We start from the raw sequence: 15,143 nt of genomic DNA on the forward strand, positions 1-15,143 counted from the left end.
AATTGTGTTGGAAAAAAAAATCTGCTCCCCTCCTCTTCTCCATCCCCCTGAAGAAAAAGAATTAAAATTCAAACAGCCTTTACCTGCTCCTCCCTCTCTCATTAGCTCCCGGTTAGTGCTCAGTGCCAATTGTCCATGAAATTCCACTGCTGCTGTTAACGAAATGAGGGCCATAAGAAGTTTGCGAATAGGAAATGTCCGTGCAAAGCTCCAACTGTTTCCTCTCCCCACTTCCTACTTTCTGCCACTTGCCTTCTCTGCCTCCATGCGCTTGGTTAGCCTCTAAAAACATATTTTTTTTTAGAAGGTCTTGCTATGTTGCCCAGGTAGGCCTTGGAATTCACCATGCAGCTCAGACTGGCCTTGAACCTGAATCTTTCTGGCTCCTTTTCCCCAAGAAGTGGGAATACATGAATATACCACCATGCTTAGTATCTATTCTGGCTTTCTCCACTTTCTCCTCAGGTTAACAGAGGAGAAAAGGAAAGGCTTACAGTGAACTCATTGCTATGGGTTACTCTCCCCTTCCTAGATGCATGCTGGAGAAAACACCAGACGAGAGAGTCAGAAAACTTGATTCTGGCTCTGGTTCCACCACTAGTTGCCCAGGGAAACTTGAACTTCTCACGCTTCATTAATTTAGGTGAAATTGAGGCTGTGCCTATTTACTCTATCCATATCACAGAGTTATAAAATGAAGTGATGTGCTTCGTATTTGGGCATGTAAATCACATATCACAAAATAAATATTGCTATTAACAGATGGATTCCAGGCTTGAGTCTCTGAGGGGGGATGTGATTTCCAGCTACCTCTATCGGAACATGGTTATGGGCTCTGGTTCTCAGCCACTAGTATCTTTCTTATTGTAAGGATCCAAAGGCCAAGGTTTGAAGACATCAAACCCCATCCCTTGCAGAGAGCCTTGAACAGTGTGGGATCCCAGAGCAACTTCCTGTCCTACTTCCACAAAGTTCACCTTGCTCCCTGCCCAGATATTATCACCCAAGAAACAGTCATTCTTAGACACAATAGATCCTCACAGCCTAGTAGTGCACTCACTCAATCTAGTGCCCAGTGGCTCCCATCTCAACTGGCGGGCCAAAACACATCCTGAGTCTCACAGTCAAGTTAGGTCGCAAGTAAAACAGTAGAATTCATGGCTCTACCTGCTTTCTCCAGTGCCCTCTGTCATGAAAGGAACAGGGCTTACTAGCAGCCCTTATTTGACCCAGCAGCTTTAGCTCAGCCCCTCCAAATGTTCATTCCTTTCCTGATTCCTGCTTCATAGAGAAAGGAAACTGAGGAACAGCAGAAATGGGATTTCCCCCAGCTGTGACAACTCTTACCATCTGTGGTTCCCCAGGATCTAAGGTGGATTTCACTAAGAAATAGCAGCTCCCAGCCAGGCTCTGGTAGCTCACACTTACAATCCTAGCAACCCAGGAAGCTGAGATCTGAAGATCGTGGTCCGATCCCAGCCCAGGTGGCAAAGAGTCCTTGAGACACTTATCTCCAATTAACCCCCAGAAAACCCGAAGGGGTGCTGTGGCTCAAAGTGGTAGAGCATTAGCCTTGAACAAAAAAGCTCAGGGATCATGGCCGAGCCCTGAGTTTGAACCCTACAACCAATAAAAAAAAGAAAGAAATGACAGCTTTACTTCTCAGGACTGAGGTGTGGAACATGGCTGGAATATGGAGGTGGTTAACATTGGTCCCATGATAGCCAGGTGGTCTTTAATCCAGTTTAAGATCTCAAGATCTCAACACTGCTATCATGAGCTCCTATTGCCTCTGCACTTCTTATTTTGTACCAGTACTGGGGCTTTAACTCAATGCCTCTTACTCTCACTTGGCTTTTACACTCAAAGCAGGCACTCTGCCATTTAAACCACACCTCCACTCACAGTCCTTTGCTGGTTAATTGGAGATCAAAGTCTTTCTGCCAGGATTGGTTCTGAACCATGATCCTCAGCATTCAGCCTCCTGAGTAGCTAGGATTGCAGGTGTGAGCCACCCCCCTCCCCCAGGCTCTGCACCTTTTTAGATTACAAATCAACAAATGACAGAAGGTCTCCCTTTTCCTTTCCTTCCAACACCACCTACAGTCAATCAAAGGAGAGGAGCCATGGCGGCAAAGGAAGCCGAACTTCTTACCCTTTTTGTTGACAGTCATATCCTGTAGTCCAGGTTGGCTTAGGACTAGCAATCCTCCTACCTCAGTCTCCAGTGTTGCTGGGACTACACAGACACACAACATACCTGACTTAACTCTTAAGTCTCTACACCCTGCAAGTCTCCTGTGGTCTGATTAGGAGCCTGGAAACTAAGAACCAGGAAACTAAAGAAAAGTAGCCATGGAGAAGGGGGTTCTGGGTGAGAGATGATCAGCCCAGGGCACCCCAGTTCCTGTATTTCCATCTTGGAAGGATGAGTCTTCCTGCCACCACCCCAACCAGAGCTCATCATCTCCCTATGCTATCAGCCCGTTCCCCAGTTCAGACTCCCTCTCAGCTGCCAGCCGCTCAGCCCTGAGTTATTTACCTGCAGAGACAGTGAGGGAGCGCTTCATAATTAGCTGAGTCCCAGCGTGGAGGCTTTTTATGAGCAGCCACGCCCCCCACACTCTCTGGTGTCCATAATTGAAATGACCCACACCAGTGATTAGATTAAGGGGCTGAAGAAGCTCAGCATGCCATCCTCCCCAGCTCCAGGCCTGTCGGGGAGGTGATGTAGTTAAGTTTGTGCTTCATTTGGCAGAGGCCATAAAGCGGGAATTGCAAGAGGCTTTCTGCAGAGACTGGAAGGCACTGCTGGGCAATGATGGGTAGACTCCGTGTCAGGTGACAGACTCCAAGCTTGAGAGAGATGGAGCCCTTTGCTCCCTGCACCTTCTCTTCCTCTCCTCCAGCCTAGGGCTGAGCTCCAAAGACCTGGGGCCCAGCTGAGCCTAGCAAGCTCATCAGCTGGCCTGGGGGTCACTGGGGCTCAGCCTGCATGTGCACAGCCAGCCCTCCATCAGACCACATTCCCTGTCCCCTGTTTGTCCTCTTCAGCAAACTCCAGGCTGAGAGCAAAGGAATCCAAGGGCTCTTGGCTATTCCGTTCTCCTTCCTCAGTACCCAGTGGTGCCTTCTGAGCTTCCTGTTTGTCTGATTGCCCTGGCCCATCCTTACCTGATGGGGTCTTTTGTAATTTAGCCAGGTGGCTACGTTTAGCTAAGTTTCCTCTTGGTCCTTCCCCTTCTACTATCTAACCATACTGCCTGAAGGGCCCCTCACTGCTGTGCTGTTTCTCCAAAAGCATCTTCTGGACACTTCTGTACTCAATGAAGAACTTTTTACTGGCCCCGATTTCTACATAGGTTGAGTTAGCCCACCACTGAGCACAAACTTGCACCAGGGGTCAGGAGGTACAGAAACGGCAGCACAATGCCACAAGGAGCGCACCTTGCTACCAAGGCAGCTGGGCCCCGGCCACCTGCCAATCACTGCACTCCACTCCGTAATCTCCCCCCCCCCCATAATCAGAGCAGTCAAGTAGTGCAGCTGGGCCGCTGAATTATAGGCTATGGGCAGATGGCAGAGACGGCTCTGTTGTGCCGTCCAAGGAGAGAGAGAACTGAGGGTGAATCAACATCCCCCCCTCCTTTCCTGCAGCACATGACATCAGACACCCTTTGTCCAAGCGCCATTCCCTGCCCTGCTCTGGACAAACTTTTAGGACCCCCTAAGTCATGGCCATTGTATCTCCAGGGACCTTCTGCCCAGAGGGGCTCAGTCACAAGTCTCTGACCTGGAGGCTGGAACTTCCTTTCACAGACTGGCCTCTGATGGATGCACCCTGCTTGTTCTCCCCAGTTCTGGGACGATCAGGTGGAGTGAGGACGAGTAGCCATTCTCCCTGTATCTCCCACATCTGGTACCAAAGCTGACAGGAGCCGAGCACAGAGATCTAGCAGAAGAAACATCCACCCCAGCTTTCCTGAAGGGCAGCCAGCCAGCCATGGACGAAGGGCCCAGTTGCTATCGAAACACTGAATTCTGAGGAGTGGAAGAGAGAGAGACACCCAGGGGACAGGGCAAGCTGTGTTACGGCCACCGTTCCTGACTCCCAGAGGTGTCTGTGTACCCGGCAGAGGCGCCAGGACTCAGAACTGACATCCCATCCTTCGACCCGGGCTGTAGCCTGCCCTGTTGTCCCCGCCACTGTGTCTCAGCTCTGGTTCCTGGAGGGATGAAAGCTCTCTTCATCTCCTAGACCCATTATGTGATATTTCAAACACCCATTAGGTTTTATGGGGCTTTTTTTTTTTTTTTTTTTTAGTCTAGAGCTACAGGAGATAGTTCTGGGGCTGCACTCCAGGCTTAGGTGTCTCGTGCAGCCTGAGGATCAACCCCACCTTCCCTGTCCCATTGCCTTTCTGCTACCTTGCCAACATTCTCCCTGCTCCCCTGTGTTTTTGGAGGTCTGGCTGAGTTGGTTTTACAGGCCTAGAGTCCCTGGATATCTGCTGCCTTGGGAATATATGTACACGAGTGCATACATGCATGCGTGCATGTGTGTATGTGTGTGTGTGTGTGTGTGTGTGTGTGTGTGTGTGTGTGTGTGTGTGTGTGTGTGTGTGTACAGGTGAGGTTGGGAAAAGGAGACTATACTTGTGATAATGATAAAGGTGGTCATGATCATGTTTGCTACACAAACCTGCTACCTACAGGACACACACGACCTGTCATGAATAATTATCATCATGTCTCAGTCCTTGTGATAATTTCTTTTTTTTGCTCAAGGTTAGCACTCTAACACTTGAGCCATACCTCCACTTCCAGCTTTTAGTGATTAGTTGAAGATAAAGAGTCTCAGGCAAGCCAGGTACCAGTGGCTCATGCCTATAATCCTAGCTACTCAGGAGGTGGAGATCTGAGGATCATGGTTCAAAGCCAGCCTGGGCAAGAAAGTCCATGAGACTCTTATCTCCAATTAACCACCAGAAAACCAGAAGTGGCACTGTGGCTCAAGTGGTAGAGTGCTCAAAAAAAAAAAACAAAAACAACCCCAACAACTAAGAATCTCAGGCAGTGGATACTATGTATACAACGTACGGGTGAAGATGGGAGGGAAAAACTGGGAGAGACCTAGGGAAGGACATGATCCGAAAAGAAATGTACTCATTACCTGACTTACCCCTTATATACATCACCTTTAGAATAAAAAATTTTAATTCTTTTAAGAAAATAAAAGAATCTCAGGGGCTTTTTTGTCTAGCCGGCCTTGAACTGTGATCCTCAAATCTCAGCCTCCTGAGTAGTTAGGATTACAGTATAAGCTACCAGTGCCCAGCATAATAATCTTGTATGAGGATAAATTCACAAGCACAAACACAGATTAAGAAGCTTGCCTATCATCATACAACGAGAAGGTGAAAGAGTTGGGTCTGACCTCAGGATTGTCTGCTTTAACATCTAGTAGTTTTAATAAATACCTTCCTCTGAGAGGACCGAGGTGGTGTCCCTTCTACCTCCAGGTTGCTGCAGAGGTTTTGAATGAGCTTCTGTGGAATACAAGGTGCAAACAGGAGCGTTTATCAGTCCAGTACTGGGCTTCCCTCGAGGTCATCCCCTGCTGGGAAAGAGGCCCCTGCCCAGTTTTAACATGCACACACCTACCTTAGATATGACCCCTAAGGACTCCAGGGCTCCTCTGCTCAGACTGCAGGGAAGCCAAGGAGGGAAGAGCAGGGAGAGGATTGAGAGGTGAGCTGGGTTGCTACAGATCAAGCTGGCCTGAGCATGCTGTCAGGCCAGCCTGGCAAAGACTGGCATTCTGGAGTCCTTGACAAGCTGGCTGATCTGTGAAAGCAGGACGGCTGGCTGGTGAGCAGGCAGAGAAGAAAAGATGGAAGTTTAGAAGGGGATTATGTGCTAGCTCTGGGCAACTCTTCAAGGCAGATAAAGAGAAATGACAGAGAGAGAATCATCCAGCCCTAAATTCAAATCCCAGCTCTACTATTTAAGGGCTTCAAGACCCTGGATGTGTTATATAACTTCTCAGAGCTTCAGGTTATTCAACTGTAAAATAAGGCTGTCAAGGGGAAAAAATTAAAATGGTATAGCATCGATTCGGGGTACTAATGCAGCTGAACCTAATGTAGGCTTTACCCCATGAGAGCTGACCTTTGAAACACTGCTAACCTCTGCTGACCTTCTGCATAATAGACCCCCCCTCCCCTCAGACTACCCAGACTGAGACTACCTTTCTGAGACTACCACTTGACTTTTGCCAGCTACGGTGATAAATCCTGTCTAACAAATGATGCTGGGCTGGGAAGGTGGTTCAGTGGTAGAGTGCTTGCCTTGCTTGCAAGAGGCCCTGGGTTCAATTCCACAGCACTGCATAAGCCAAAGAAGCTGGAAATGGCACTGTGGCTCAAATGGTAGAGCGCTTGCCTTGAGCTGAAGAGGTGAGGGACAACACCCAGGCCCAGAGTTCAGGCCCCACGACTGACAAAAAAAAAAAAGAGGCCATTTCTATCTCTTTCATGATTTAAAACTATAAACACAGCCATTGGTTTGTAAATTAAAAAAAAAATCCAAACGCTATGCATATTTTCAAGATGTCTGAAAGCTGTGGTTTCCCAGACTGTAACTCTAATTAGTCCCTGATAAATGCTATTCTCTTTGTTCTCAACTAGGTTGAGTTTATTCCAGGTCAAAGAGGATAATGCTGCCAGCATGTAAAATGAAGACTCTGGGGACACAATGAAAGACATATAATGGTTAGCCAAACATTCACCTTTCTTCCCTTTCCAGTGCTCTGCCAGCCCCTGCCAGCTAGAGAACGTTGGGCGATGAACTGATTACCCTTTAAAATAATTACAGGAATGGTAACAAGATGGAGGACAGCTTCGATGTGCTGAGCATCTTCTGTGTGACAGGACAGCACTAAGACTCTTACCCAGATAATCTTACGGCGTCCTTCCCAACACTTGAGACCCGTTCCCTGCTTCCCTCCTCCCAAGCTCCGCAGAGATTGACTGGCGTGTTCCAGGCCACATAAATAGAAAATGGCATAAGTGATGCTAGAACAAACTGAAGCAGGCCAGGCAAGGCTTATTTGGGTAACGAGGACCCCAGATCTCAGCGGCTTATGACAGCATGCTGTGGACATCTGGTGGCATCCTTCCTGCCCCAGTTCACAGGTTTCCTGTGAGAGTAGAGGGCTCACCAAAGTGCGGGTGAATGTAACCAGCTGTCCCTACCGATTGTCCCTTTTCCTAAAGATATTCCTTCCTTCCTTCATTCATGAGCCCAATGAATATTTGTTGAGCAGCTGCTATGAGACCAGCCCTCTTCTAGATTCTAAGCCGTCAACCATTCACAAAACGGGCAAAATAAAACCCCTGCCTGTGGAGCTTCTATTCTAGAGGAGGGAGAGAGATAATAAATGAGAAAAGACCCAACCATATATAGTTGTTGGATGGTGACAAGTGCTGAGGAAAGGGAATATAGAGGAAGATGGGGGAGGGGAAGGGTCTCATCCAGAGGGGGTCAGAGGAGGTCACAATGAGATGGTGATGATTGAGGAAGATAATGGTGGCTGCTGGAGTCACATTCAAGCAGGTTCCTTGTCCTTCTTCTCAAGCTCCACCCTTGGGTCATTTGAACCAGCTGCTCAGGAATAATCCTCTTTGGGTTGTATTGCTTATTTAATTCTCTTAGAGTGCCAACTACCCTAATTACTAGGCCATTGATTTATTTATTCATTCACCTCTAGATCACTATGCCATATCTCATTTAGGCAGGTTGGATAGGCCCAACTTCCCTGTGAGGAAAATGAAGTTTGACACTATAGCCCATTGATGATGTTCATGTGTTGGTGAAACTTAATTACCACCCCCACCACACACCCATGATAGCATTAGGAAGTGGGACCTTTGGAAAGTGATTAGGTCATGAGATCAAATCCTCACACACTGCTGCTTAGGGTTGTGAACCAATCCTTGTCACCTTCAGAGGTCCCTAAATATCTGAGAGCCACGATTACCTCATGGCTACCTCAGAGAGCTATGAGTTCAGACAGAACAGTCATGAGAGCCCATTGTGCAAACCACCGTGTTGTATTTTAGTGGATGCTTTTCTTGCCCATTTGCTTCTTTCTGGAAAAGCTTGAGAATGACCATTGTTTCCGATCCTTCTTGGAGATCAGATATGGGACTCATTTCTCCAGGACAAAAGGAAATGACTCAAATGGTACCAAGTGCAATTAAAGTTGGATATTAGCAGGAACTTTGTTTTGGAATCCCAAAGTGGGTTTGAAGGTCTCTATCTTTGAAAATCTCTCAGAAAATACTAATAATAAATACATTAAGCCTCTATTCTTCCCCGAAGTAGGGGATAGATTTGATGAGCTCTCAAGGCTCTCTAGAAATTAGAATTTCAAGTAAGAGAGAAATGGAGAAATGAAGTCAGGCTACCTTCTACATCACCCCCCGCCCCGCCCCGCCACACCTCCCCTCGCCCCCCCCCCCCGCCTCCTCCCCAGGCCCTGTTCTGGAATGGCCAGATGGTTGAAGAGCTACACCTAAGGAGGAAGATGCTCTCTGTGGTTCCTTTCTCCCTGGACTTCATTCTCTTCAGTTAGAGAGAAGTTTAACCCAAATGGCCTTTTGTTCTGGGGTGACCAAATGGCCTAAGGACCCATTTAAATCCTGGCCTTTCTTTCCATCTTGATAATTTTAGATGTGCTTGCCCAAATAGCCTTCTACCATGGAGAGGACTTTGGGGTTGTTTACAGCACAGAAAGAAGTCTACTTTCTGAAAAATGAAAGGGCCAGAATGTGATGAGGATTTGAGGAAAGGGGAAAGGTGGGGGAGCATCACCGTACAGAAAGGAGATGCTGAGAAATCTCTTTCTTGGATATCTGTTAGAACTGGAGTGAAGCCTCCATCCTTCTGTGCCAGAAAGAAAGGGAAAGGGAAAAAAGAAGCCCAGGAACTTGCCTGCTCTGCCATTTTTTCAAAGCCATGTTTTTCTGGATTCTTTATAGCTTGCAGGAAAGGTTATGGCCATCCCTATGAAAACAAATCTAAATCTAAATCTCCAAGGTGTAGCACCACCAGCATCTCCAGGAAGTAGGGGAGGGAAGGAACTAAGAATCCCACCTAGTCTTTTTGGCTGCACTTTCCTTTGGAACTCTTCTCAGACTGTTACCACCATCACCATACTGGCCTAAACATGGACAAGGTCTTTCCTACACCTCTTCTAGTTCCTTCTCTTCCTCCTCCTTCTCCTCCTCCTGGCATCCCAGTAGTTACACATTTTAAGGGAAGAGACAAGGAAGGAAGTAAAAGAAGTATGGAATGACCACAGTCTGAACTTGTAAAGATTAGAGAGTGTCAGTTCTAGTAGGCCTGTCCTATTCTTCTCAAGGCCCTGAAATAGAGTCCCAAAGGAAGTGCACACCTTCATAAGACCTTTGGTTTCTAAATTCCAATGTTTTACTTGTAAAAGAGGTGACAACCTAAATACCTGCTAGGAGCAATTTCTCAACCATCATGACCTTAATATTGGGGTCAATATTAAGAAAGAGGATAAAAAAATCATTATGGCACTACTGTTAAGATCTTCAAAGCTGTCTGGCTGGAGGTCTAGAAAAGGCCTCATTGCCAGGTGACAGGAGACAAGAAGTAATCTAATCCTTCAATGAAGCCTGACCTCATGCACCCAGCCTTAACATAACAATCATATACCTCCAAAACTCTAGCATCATTTCTCTACCATGGGGAGGGACTGCAGAAACCACCAAGTCACATGTACCATGAAGACTTAGGGCTGACACATGCCTAACAACAGGCTTCCAAAGACCAGGATGGCAGAGACAGCCCAGCGCTTCTGAACCTATGATGTTCTGGGAAGATACCAAGCTTCATGTCCATTTACTTGTCATAGGTTCTTATGATATTCTCCAATAAAAATACCTTTAGTAAGCAGGCTCATGTGGAACCAATGCAAATGAACCTGGCTTTCAACTAGAACAATCAAGGTAGGACTACGGACCCCATCCATGGCCAAGAAAAAGGAGGGAAGGAGAGGTGGCAAAGCCAGAGTCCACTTAGCCTGGATCTAAAGCCAAGAGCATGTTTCAATTATACTCAGTGCAACCAGCTATGAAAGCCCAAGCTTTCCAGTCCTGTCTGACCCAGGACCACACCCACCTCTCATTAGCTATTTAACTTTGCACAGGTTGTATAACATCTCTTTGCTTCAATTCCTTCACCTGCATTATGAGAATAAAATCATAACATCTTCAGAAAAAGCAAAGGGTAAATAAGTTAGCTAAAAAAAGAGCACATCCCAGGCACTGTAATCCTAGTTATTCAGGAGGCTGATCTCTGAGGATTGAAGTTCAAAGCCAACCCGGGCAGGAAAGCATGTGAGACTCTTATCTCCAAATAACCACCAGAAAATGGAAAGTGGAGCTACGGCTTGAAGTGCTAGAAAGTTAGCTTTGAGCAAAAAAACTCAGTGACTGAGTCTGGGCCCTGAGTTAAAGCTCCATGACTGACAAAATAGAAGGAGGAGGAAGAAGAAGAGGAAGAGAAAGGGGAGGAGGAGGAGGAAGGAGAGGAGGAAGAGGAGGACAACGACAATAACAATGATGAAGAGGAGGAGGAGAAGGAAGAGAGCACAGGGCCTGGCACATGGTAGATCCTCAGTAAATGGTGACTACTGCTGGTAGAATGGTGCAGAATTGACCACCTCAAGGACCCAGGACTTGGGTGACACGAAGATCAGAGCAATACACAATGAGACACCAAGGAAAGAAGTGAGAGAGAGAGAGAGAGATAGCTCTTTATGTTGAGAACGTTACTACATTACTACGTATGTCTCTCTCCTCCCTCTTAAGGCAGGGGAAGTGGGAAAATTATCAGCCATTTCCTATCCTGCTGGCGTCTCCCCTCTCTACATGTAGACATTCCCTGAACCATTCAACCTCCATGCTCAACATGGGAGGTCCTTGGCATTGGGACATCTGTCTATTCTCCAAATCTGACCACCCCCCCCCCCCGGGACACACTGAGCAAGTATCACCTCGAGGTGATGTAGAGGGGAAGTCTATCTTGTACTTAGCCCTGTGATGACAGACCAGAAACTTCTCTTGCTCAGCCTTTCCCTGGCAGGTGGTCCCTGGTGGGACCAGATGTTACTAGGGGTTGCAGAGTTTTTCTAAGTTTATAGGTTTAAAAAGGTCAGGCTCTTTGGTGGTAAAAAGTTTTACAGACCTGTAAAAATTTACTGCAGAAGATGGGAAACTTGGCTATGATGGAAAAGTCTGGAGCCGGGAATCGAGGAGCGCAGCTCCATCGGTAACTAGTTGTGAGAATAAAGGTAGGTCCAAGAGGCTTTCCTAACTGTGCCTTTTCACCTGGAAAGTAGCAGCAGAACCCCAGTGCCAATGGCTCACCCCTGTAATCCTAGCCACTCCCGAGGCTGAGATCTGAGGTTCATGGTTCAGAGCTAGCGTGGGCAGGAAAGTCTGTGAGACTCTTATCTCCAATGAACCAGCAAAAAGTCAAGCATGGAGCTGTGACTCTAGCAGTAGAGCTCTAAGTTGGAGTGAAAAAGCCAAGGGGCAGAGAGCTCAGGCTCTAAGTTCAAGCCCCCAATACGGCATAATAAAAGGGGAGAGTGGGAACACTATGAAGGTGCCACATGCGTAAACTTCACCCCTCCATGAATGGGATCCAGTCCTCTTTACTGGGTGTAGGGAGTATTGGATACAAATGCTCAATACCAGAGCTTTTCATTACCCAGACTGGCTTGCTGCCATATGCGTGCGTGTCTGCTTCCACTCTCTGGGTGGAGCCCGGCCGTCTGCAGGCAGAGTTGGGGAATCAAATTAGCCAGGCCTCTGCTGTTTCCTCATCCCCACGGGCCAAGCGAGTTCATCAAGCCCTCACACTCATTCTGATCTTGTTTAAAAGGGGCAAAAGTGACTCCACAGTTTCATCTGAGGCAATTTACACCCCGCCACTGGTCACAATTCCAACACCACCCCCACCCACACTGTCTCCTGTGTCATCAGATCCATTAATAGGAAGTTTCTTCAGGGGAAACTTGATTGTCGCTCTGTCAGACAGGCAATGCATCTCCATCGGAGGCTGTGGCCTGCCCGGCTCCCTCTAATCCTGTTACCTAAGGAGCTAATTCCCTAATGCACACACTGCATGCAAGACATCCTCTTTCCTCCTAACCCAATTGGACCACCCCAGAGGATTTCAGGAGTTAATGCAGTAATGAAGACTTGGGGGCCCATGGGACAAGGTCTCTAGTCATTGTCACTGTCTCTTCTTAATGGGTCCTAACACGTGCGCATGGCAGGCAGTCCACTCTGGTGTGGACAGTCCAATCTGCAGCATGATGTAGTAGGGAGGGGCTATCCACACACTGACCCCTGGGTTCATAGGTCAACCACCTCCAGATACTTTGCTCTCCTTTTCCTCCTTTCATCTCTTTTTCCTCTCTCTTTCCTCTTTTGCTTTGTCCTTCTGTCTTTCTTTTCATCCTCAGTCTCCACCTATCTTTTTTTCTGTCTCTTCCTTTTCTTCTTGCTCTCTCTCTTTTTTTAACTCCTCCTTTGTTTTCTCTGGATCTGTTAGCTTCTCACATATAGTTTTATCTTCTGCTTGTCCTTGCCCCTTTCCTCTCCTGGTGGAGCAAGTACATCCTCAAGCCCAGCAAAAGCCCAGCAAAAACGTCTTGTGTTCTGGTGCACCTCCATTATGGCCATGCCACTTAGAAAGCAGCTGCAGAGGGATGGGGGAGTTTTTCCTCTTGTTCGTGTACATTGTGAAATCTACATACCGCATGATACCACTCACTGATGAGGACTTGTCTATGGCCATACACCAAGGCCATACCCCTTTAGCAATAACAGACCCATTTGGGATTACCATTACAGTCTGTATCATTGAATAACAGACCACTCTTCTCCCATTCCCCAGACACTGTTGAGTATCCAGAAGCTGAGATTTCCAGTTAGCATCCAAAGGTGAATTGGGTAAAAGAAACCCGAATCCTTGTTGTGAAGACTTCAAGCCAGTGAAGCATTCTTAGGTTCCAATTGCCCAGCATCTCAAAATGAGTGACTTTCTAGCAGGTCCATCAGGTACCATCAACCGCGTTGGTCACATTCATCAAAATGAATGGGATGAAGCTCCTTTCACTTCTAAGTCAGTTCTCCAAGCTTCTTCCTGATTTTATTTCTCCAACTGGGTTAACTTGGAGCAAGAGAGGAGGGCTCACAGACGCAGAGGCACAAGGAACCCAAAGAGTACAAAGTGGAGCACTTGGAAAGAATGGCTCGGGAATGGGAGAAGAGTTGTCTGACCAACCCTAACACCTTGGTCATCCAAAAGGAATCCTTGGGGCTGATTTTCCTTGTGTTTACGAACTGTGAAATGACAATGTACATGACCTAAGAGAAGGGTTGCCCAGCCTCCAGCTGGACCCAGCCTTGTAGAGCCAAGCTCTGCCTGGTGATCTTATAAAGGACACCATCAAGGTACCGTGCTATACTCAGACATCGTAATGCACACCAGTAAGGAGAGGCCTTGCTCCGGCCAAAGTTGTTGGTTTGCTTTTAACGTAATCACAGGGCCCTGAACTTACAATTCAGAAAATTCTTCCTTTCTATACTCTATACTCTACTTAAATTGAACTGGAAAAGGAACTTGAAAAGAATGAATGTGTTTTATTGTTGAAAAGCTCTCCATGATTGATACATATCTAGCTTACATTCCACATAGTTGAGGTAGAAAAGTTCACATTTAGCCACATAGCATATTAGGGTAGGCCTCCTTCAACTAGAAATCCACAGCAGTTTTTTCTTTAGACAACTTTTTGGGAACACAGTAAAGTATCCGAGGGATAGATACTTGGCAATTTCACTTCCAGAGAGGAAAGAAACACTTATTTCAAAGACAGTCACATTTAAAGGATGGTATTAAAAATGCTTATGAAATGCTATAATGCAGAAAAGGGTGAGGAATACAAAATTATATGTAATATGTTTACCTAGTTGTGCACATATTAGGGAATGAAATTATACACCAAAAATATTAATAATGATTGTCTCTTGGCTGTAAGCCCATGGATATGGATGATTTTAGTTGTTTGTTTTTTTGTAAATTTCTATAATGAACAGGTATGGCTGTTATAGTTTCACTTTCAGTATTTACCTAACAATCATGTATATAAATACATTATATAAATGCATTACAATGAATTCAGGGCCTGGGCACTGTCCTTCAGCTTTTGTACTCCAAGATAGTACTCTACCACTTGAGCCACAGCTCCACTTCTATTTTTTTTTTTGTTCTTCTTGGTTTTTTTGTTTTTTTGTTTTGTTTTTGCTGGTTAATTGGAGATGTGAGTCTCATGGACTTTCCTTTCCAGGCTGGCTTTGAACACCAATCCTCAGATCTTAGCCTCCTGAGTAGCTAGATTTATAGTGGTAAGCCACAGGCCTCTGGCTAGAATATATTTTTATTATATGTTTCACTACTTACATATGAATATTCGCATGAAGACAAAGATGTAGGCCAGGTACCTTCCCTCTGTCTAGAGAGATGCCAGTCATCTATGTGGCTAGGGGTATTCTCTCACTTGGGGAAGCCAAAGAATGACTTCCCACTCCTAAGCATCCTACCAAGCCAGCTCAGAGACACTGAAACAGCACTAGGACAGGACATGAATGCCAGTGGGAGTCTGGTGTACCTCCCAGCAGTTACCCGGCTCCCGGATCCTGCAATCCCCATCTCCAAGTGATTTAGGGAAATAGGGCCAAGCCACCTGGCTCAATGGGTGGACTGAGTGAGCTCCTACTACATGACAGCAGCCAGAGGGCTCCCTCTCCCCCTCTGCCTCCCTCCCTGAAACCTGATCCAGCTGAAGGGCTGCTTGCAGGAAAACTTGGCAGCTCCCCAACTCTAGTGTGTGTGTGTGTGTGTGTGTGTATGGGGGGGATGTATGTGTGTGTGCCAGGCTACAGCCTCAGAAGGTGAGGCAGAAGCTGGAGAGGCAGGCTGGCTGGGACAGGAGGTTGACAAGAGGGTGAGCAAACTGTCTCTTGGTGGGACTCTGC

This window comes from Dipodomys merriami, unplaced genomic scaffold (genome assembly GCF_024711535.1).
Source record: "Dipodomys merriami isolate MVZ:Mamm:240054 unplaced genomic scaffold, mDipMer1.0.p SCAF_29, whole genome shotgun sequence".
Taxonomy (NCBI): domain Eukaryota; kingdom Metazoa; phylum Chordata; class Mammalia; order Rodentia; family Heteromyidae; genus Dipodomys; species Dipodomys merriami.